Source organism: Heterodontus francisci, unplaced genomic scaffold, assembly GCF_036365525.1.
Source record: "Heterodontus francisci isolate sHetFra1 unplaced genomic scaffold, sHetFra1.hap1 HAP1_SCAFFOLD_255, whole genome shotgun sequence".
Lineage (NCBI taxonomy): Eukaryota > Metazoa > Chordata > Chondrichthyes > Heterodontiformes > Heterodontidae > Heterodontus > Heterodontus francisci.
Genome location: NW_027142012.1, coordinates 1864056 through 1871378, shown reverse-complemented (window position 1 = coordinate 1871378; position 7323 = coordinate 1864056).

The following is a 7323-nucleotide window of genomic DNA, read 5'->3' as shown; positions in this document are numbered from 1 at the left end:
CATCTGACTTTTTATTAACAAGATTGAAGTGCTTTTAAAAGATCTCTAAATATTTATGACTTTTTATCAAGATTTACCTAGCTTCTTTGTAAAGACTCGAGTAAGATTGAAGTGACTTTTAAAAACTACATCTTATCCTTTAAAATCCTGCTTACATGTAGATGACATTGTAAGATGGCTTCAGAATAACTTAGACTATCTTTCTAACAGGTACTGCAACAGCTTAAGTCCTACTTTCTGCAAAAGCTGGTGAATTACAAAGAATCAATGTATTGAACATTTTATAAACAGTTGATGCAGATGGAATTCAAATTCATACATGTAAAACAGAAGGAATTAATAATCCATCATCTTAACCTCTCAAACACTTCATCAACCAGCTTTGTGCCAGCAACCCATCACATGTCTTCTTTGCCTCTATGAAAATTTGGGCAGGACGGTCACCTTCAGCTCAGATCCTGACTGTGCAGCCAAATGTGCAATGATGGAAATGTAGCTTCTGTAAGTAAATGGAATTTCCATCACATCAGGTCATGGCCTGTTGGGAATGGAGCGGTGTGAAACATTTCCAGACCATGTCCAACACGTTTCTACTCAGTGTGAAAACCCACCACGGAAAGACTGGAACATACAATCATATCATCACATCATGATTAACATCACTCAGACACCTGAACCATTAGGTCACTGACGAAGTCATGATGACTTCGAATTTCTCATGAAATGACAACTGAACTAACTGACTGGAAGAATTGCTTTAACTCCACGTGATCAGAGAGGCACAGCCTCAGACCGACTCGGCAGATGAATATTGATTGAATAATTTCTGTGTGAGGAATGTTCCAGCATCATAAACCGGGGGAACGTGCTGACTGAGCTGTGTCTTCATCTCTTCTGGGCAGTCGGACAGTTCACCCTTCATTCTGCTCTGATTCACTTTCCCAAAGTGGATCTACAGATTCTTAAATCTGGAGACTCGTTTTCTTATTTTGTTCCTTTTGATTTTTCTTGCTCCTGAATGATAATATATTCTAAACCTCGGATCAACCCTCCCCTTTGCGTCGTGTTATAGTCTTGGTTAAAAGAGACACAAAATGGCACAAACACTCTGAAACATACAACACGGTCACACTTTCCTTCAGTGAGATTAATGTTGAGCTGTTTTCCAGGTTAAATGCAACTGCAAACACATTGCTCTCAAAGAAATTGTAGGGGATTCAGTTGCCGTTGAAATATTAGCACTGGACATCTGTACGAGCAGGAACAGCCATTTCAAACTCACATCCTTCACAAAGGCAACCACTGAGCTGTTTTCTTTTGTGAATGAAAGTCATAAGAAAAGTTAAAGTTCACAAGAAAATGGATGTAAATGATTGATAGCTAAACTTTTGAAGCCATGATATGAATCCAAGATTTTCTGATTATTAGACAAACACTCGAACCAATTAAGCTGCTGAGCCAGATACAAGTGCTGTGACAACTAAGGGCAGAGGAGGGCACTCTTTATTCTCATCCCACTTCTCCACAGGTCACAACATCTATGTGAACTTTTCCCACATACTGATACAGTCAATCATGTACTCTATTTTTCCCAGAATAGAAGACACTGACCAGGTTTCTTTAATGAACAACAAAATTATCCATTTATTGTCGAACAAGTTTTAACTAGTCATGAAGTAAAGCATAAACACACAGGTGGAAATTTTAAAAGTTCCTTTTTCACCTTTACCAACTTTTAAAGTGCTTTTTCTTATCTTCGAGCCACACGCACACACACACACACACACACCGGATAGCTGAAAAAATAAAAGGGATTTTTTTTTTAATTCAGCACTCTGTTACAGACAAAAAAAACCTCTTGGGCTGTTTATTTGCTCATTTTTGAAGAAATCATCAGATGAGATATGTTGCTCCAAAACTGGAATACAGTCTAACTTCCGAGTATACGTAGACAGGTCACTAGGGTATTTTAGAACAGTTCTTTTCAGAAGGCATTGAGAATTAATTCTAGCAGGCCTTCTTCAAAGACATGCGACAAGATGAATTAACTCAGTGGACTTCTCAGGGTCTTTTAAAGATTTTCTGGAAAACAAACTGGGTTGTGGTCTTCTCTCCTTCCTTGACGATTCTTCAGGCTAAATTTATCAGCTGCTCACTCCAGCAGGTAAAACAGACTTACTGCTACAACCAAAGGTTGTGAGTTTTCTGCTGTCTTAGGTTTGCGCTGCTGCTGCCAAGCTTGTCCAATCAAGGGGCATGACTGACTTCACTAACCATATTTCTCCCGGTACCAGGGTTTCTGTTCTATATTTAACTTGAATCATGTGACAACCATTAAACATAGTTGCCAAATTGGTTCTTTTGGTGCTCTCTTGAAAAAGAACTGGTCCTACATTTATTCAGTTTGATTATGACTTCTTCAAAATATATTTTAACAGAAGAAACAGAATCCCTTCCATAACATCATGTACTTTCCCTGAGCTACAGGTTATTGCAAGTTTCTCTGGCTGTGTTTATTTTAGATGATTTTGTACTCAGGTTCATTTGGAATCCATGTGTTTGCAGATCTTTGTGAGTGAGAGATGTGGTAATATGCTTAAAAGATTTCCCTGTAAATTATTCGTATCTCCATCTGTCCCCGAACTTTGTGCAAACTCATTAATATGGGAATCACACACATCAGGCCGTGAAACCTGTCTGCTAAACATTGAAAGGTGACAGTGTTTATTGTGACGGGGTTCCAAGTATGAAGGCACATATTGATGATTCACACATGTAAAAATTTGTAAATTATGTTCATGACATAATGACATAAATAAACATTTCCTTGCACTTGCCATGGTTGGTGAACATTTTCTCTGCTGATGCCCACTGGATATATTAGAGAACATGGTGACGAGGTTGAGATTAAAGTCTGTAAATATAGGCAGCAAACAGCAGCAGGGACTGCAGTGAACAAGATTTACGTGACATATTTGTGCTTATATTGGTGGGTGAAATAAGATACTAAACACACAAAATCCTACATTTGAGCTCGCGTAAAAGATTGCTCTGTCGATGGAGATAGCATCAAAGAATGCTCAGGAATTTTGTCCTATGCCAGTGATCGTAACACACTGCAGGGGAACTTAAAAAAAAATGGTAAAATGGGCTTTCACATAACAGATGAAATTTTACACAGAGAAGTGTGAAGTGATACAAATTGGAAGGAAGAATGCCATATAAATGAAACGTTACAATTCTAAACTGGGTGCAGGAGCAGAGAGACAATGTACACCAATGTTAGAAGGATTGAAAAGGTAGCTAAGAGCAAACAGGACACTTGGCTTTATTAATAGAGGCATAGAGTAAAAACATATAAGTTATGCTAAACCTTTATAAAATACTGGGAACGAATGGCCTCCACCTGTACCTCAACAGAAAGCTTCCATTCCAGGTTTACACACACTCATCAGGATCACGCCCCACAGATTCTGCCCTCCAGGCTCAGACACCCACTTCAGGATCACTCTCCACAGATCCCGCCATTCCAGGTTCGGACACCCCCTTCAGGATCACTCTCCATTGATCCCAGCACTATGGGCTCAGAGACCCTCTTCAGAGATCCTAAATCTCCAGATACGGACATCCTTTGAGGACCACTCTCCACAGATTCTGCCCTCCAGGCTCAGACATCCTCTTCAGAATCACTCTCCATACATCCCGCCACTCCACGCACGGATATCTCAATCAGGATCCGATCAAAGAATGTTGCTTGTCACTTATCAGCTCAAGCCTGAATGTTGTTCAGGTCTTGCTGCTTTCAGGCACAGACTGCTTCAGTATCTGAGGAGTTGTGAATCATCAGCGAACATTCCCACTTCTCACTTATGTTGAAGAGAAAGCCATCAATGAAACAGCTGAGGATGGTTGGGCCTTGGACACTGCCCTGAGAAACTAGGTATCCAGTCATGAAAGATGGAGGACAATTAAATAACGAACCAGATGAGGAGGCTCCAAAAACATCCATATCCTCAATGTTGGTGGAGCCGAGCACGTCAGTGCAAAAGATGAAGCTGAAGCATTTGAAACCATCTTCAGTCAGAAATTGCTCAGTGGATGATTCATCTCGGCCTCTTGAGGTCCCCAGCATCACAGCTTCCAGTTTTCAGCCAATTTGCTTCACTCCACATAATGGCAAGAAACAGCTGAAGGCACTCGATACAGCAAAGACTATGGGCCCTGACAACATTCCGGCTCTAGTGTAAATCTGAGTTCTTTTTGCCTTCAGTCTGGTTCAGTAAATATACTGAGTCGGATGTGCAGGTAAAATCAATTACTTCATTTGCGCATTTAGCCGGCTGACTTACTCTAATGCAACGACACTGACTCCACCCAGAGTCTGTCTGGTCCACTAGAATAAGTGAAGTTTTTTGATACAGGTACTACTGTTTATACATTAAGATTCATGCTATACCCCCTTGTTTAACCAATCAGTGCGATACAATTCGACTTCACCCACGTGGTGACATGCAGTACATCTGTTACTGAGGTTACAATGCACTCCATTTTCAATACATACTTGTTACTAATAAAATATTGTTTTGTACCAGCAAGAGAAAACAAAGCGGACAAGCAAGCTAATTAGCAAGAGCATAGGAATCATCAATAATCATTCTAGTCTCACTCCCTACATGGATCATGAGTCTGTCTCTACCTTGTGACAAGTAATAGCGGCGCATCCTGCTATCTCTATTAGGTGTACATTCCTGAGTGTTTCGTGCAGTCTGCAGCTACATCAAGTAGTGGCAGTTCACGAAGATAAGAGGGGCCTAGCACTCCTTATCACTCACACAGGGATGGACATCATTTGATTCACAGGAGTCCATTTGTTCCAAACCACAGGGAGTCACACAATCAGGCCAGAAAGAACAGATGTCTTTGCAATTACCAGTGTCGGCTAGTCTTTACAGTTTCATTGTGGTTTCTGCCACTTAAAATCAAAGCTCAGCAAAGCTACTATTCCTAACTTGGCTATATTTCCCATTAAGCATAGTGCCATGCCTTTCTGCTCACTTCCACACTAGTACTGAAGACTTGTGCTCCAGAACTAGCTGCGCCCTCAGCCAAGCTGTTCCAGTAGAGCTACAACACGGGCATCTACTTGACAATGTGGAAAGTTGCCCAAGTGTGCCCTCTCCAAAAAAACAATGCAGGACAAATCCAATCTGACCAATTGCCGCCCCATCAGTCTACTATCAATCATCAGCAAAGTGATGGAAGATGTCACCAACAGTGCTATCAAGCACCACACACTTAGCAATAATCTGATCATCGATGCTCAATTTAGGTTCTGCCAGGGTCTCTCAGCTCCAGGAAATAATTTGGCAGATAGAGTCTAATGTGGGAAAATGTGAGGTTATCCACTTTGGTAGGAAGAATAGAAAAGGAAAATATTATTTAAATTGTGAGAGATTACAGAATGCTGCGGTGTAGAAGGATCTGGGTGTCCTCGTACATGAATCACAAAAAGTTACCATGCAGGTACAGCAAATAATTAGGAAGGCAAATGGAATGTTACCCTTTATTGCAAGGGGGATGGAGTATAAAAGTAGAGAAGTCTTGCTACAAATGTACATGGTGCTGGTGAAACCACACCTGGAGTACTGTGTACAGTTTTGGTCTCCTTATTTCAGGAGGGATATACTTGCATTGGAGGCAGTTCAGAGAAGGTTCATTGGATTAATTCCTGTGATGAAGGTGTTGTCTCATGAGGAAAGTTGAGCAGGTTGGACCGATACTCATTGGAGTTGAGAAAAATGAAAGGAGAACGTATTGAGACATATAAGATTCTGAGGGGACTTGACAGGGTAGATGCTGAGAGGATGTTTCCTCTCGTGGTGGAATCTAGAACTAGGGGACACAGTTTCAGATTTAGGGCTTTTTCATTTAAGAAGGTATTTCTTCCATCAGAGGGTCATTAATCTTTGGAATTCTTTACCGCAGAGAGCAGTGGAGGCTGGGTCATTGAATGTCTTCAAGATTTTTATCTACAAGAGAGCCAAGGGTTATGTGGGCAGGCAAGAAAGTGGGGTTGAGGTCATGATCAGGTCAGCCATGATCCTATTGAATGGCGGAGCAAGCTCGAGGGGCCAAATGGCCTAATCCTGCTATGAGTTCTTCCGATCTTCTGTTCTTATGATCACATTGCAGCTTGGTCCAAACAGAGACGAAAGACTGGAATTCCAGAGGAGAGGTGAGAGTGATTGCCCATGAGTGAGTGTGGCATCAAGGATCCCTCGCAAAATTGAAGTCAATGGGAATCAGGGGGAAAACCCTGCACTTGTTGAAGTCATACCTCGCACAAAACAAGATGTTGTGGTTAGTGGAGGCCAATCATCTCAGCCCAGGACATTGCCTCAGGAGTTGCTCAGGGTAGTGTCCGAGACCCAAACATCCCAGCTGTTTCATTGAAGACTTTCTCTTCAACATAAGTCAGAAGTGGGAATGTTAGATGATGATTCACAACTCTTCAGATACTGAAGCAGTCTGTGCCTGCAAGCAGCAAGACCTGAGCAACATTCAGGCTTGAGCTGATAAGTGACAAGCAACCTTCTGGCCACACAAGTGCCAAGCAGTGAAAATCTCCAATGAGAGAGAAAAAAAATCTACCTTTTGATATTCAGAAGCATTATCATCGTTAAATCCCCCACCATCAACATCTTGACCAGAAACGTAACTGGACCAGTCACATCTATGCTGTGGCTATAAGCGCAGGTCAGAGATTACGAATTCTGCAGCAAGTATCTCACCTCCTGACACCCCAAATCCTGTCCACCATCTACAAGGCACAAGTCAGGAGTGTGATGGAATACATCCCACTCAACAACACTCAAGAAGCTCAACACCATCCAGGACAAAGCAGCGCACTTGATCGGCACCTCACCCGCCACCTTAAACATTCAATCCCTCCACAACCAGTAAATAGTGGCTGCAGTGTGTACCATCTCCATATGCACTGCAGCAACTCGCCAAGTATCCTTCAACAGCACCTTCCAAACTCGTGACCACTACCACCTCGAAGGACAAGGGCAGCAGATGCATGGGAACTCACTACCTGCAGGTTCCCCTCCAAGTCACTCACCATCCTGACTTGGAACAATATAGCCATTTCTTCACTGTTGATGGGTCACAATCCTGGAACTCCCTCCCCAATAGCACTGTGGGTGTTCCTGCACCAAATGGACTGCATCAGTTCAAGAAGGCAGCTCTCCACCACCTTCTCAACGGCAATAGGAATGGGTAATAAATGCTAGCCTTATCAGCGATACTCACACCCAAGAA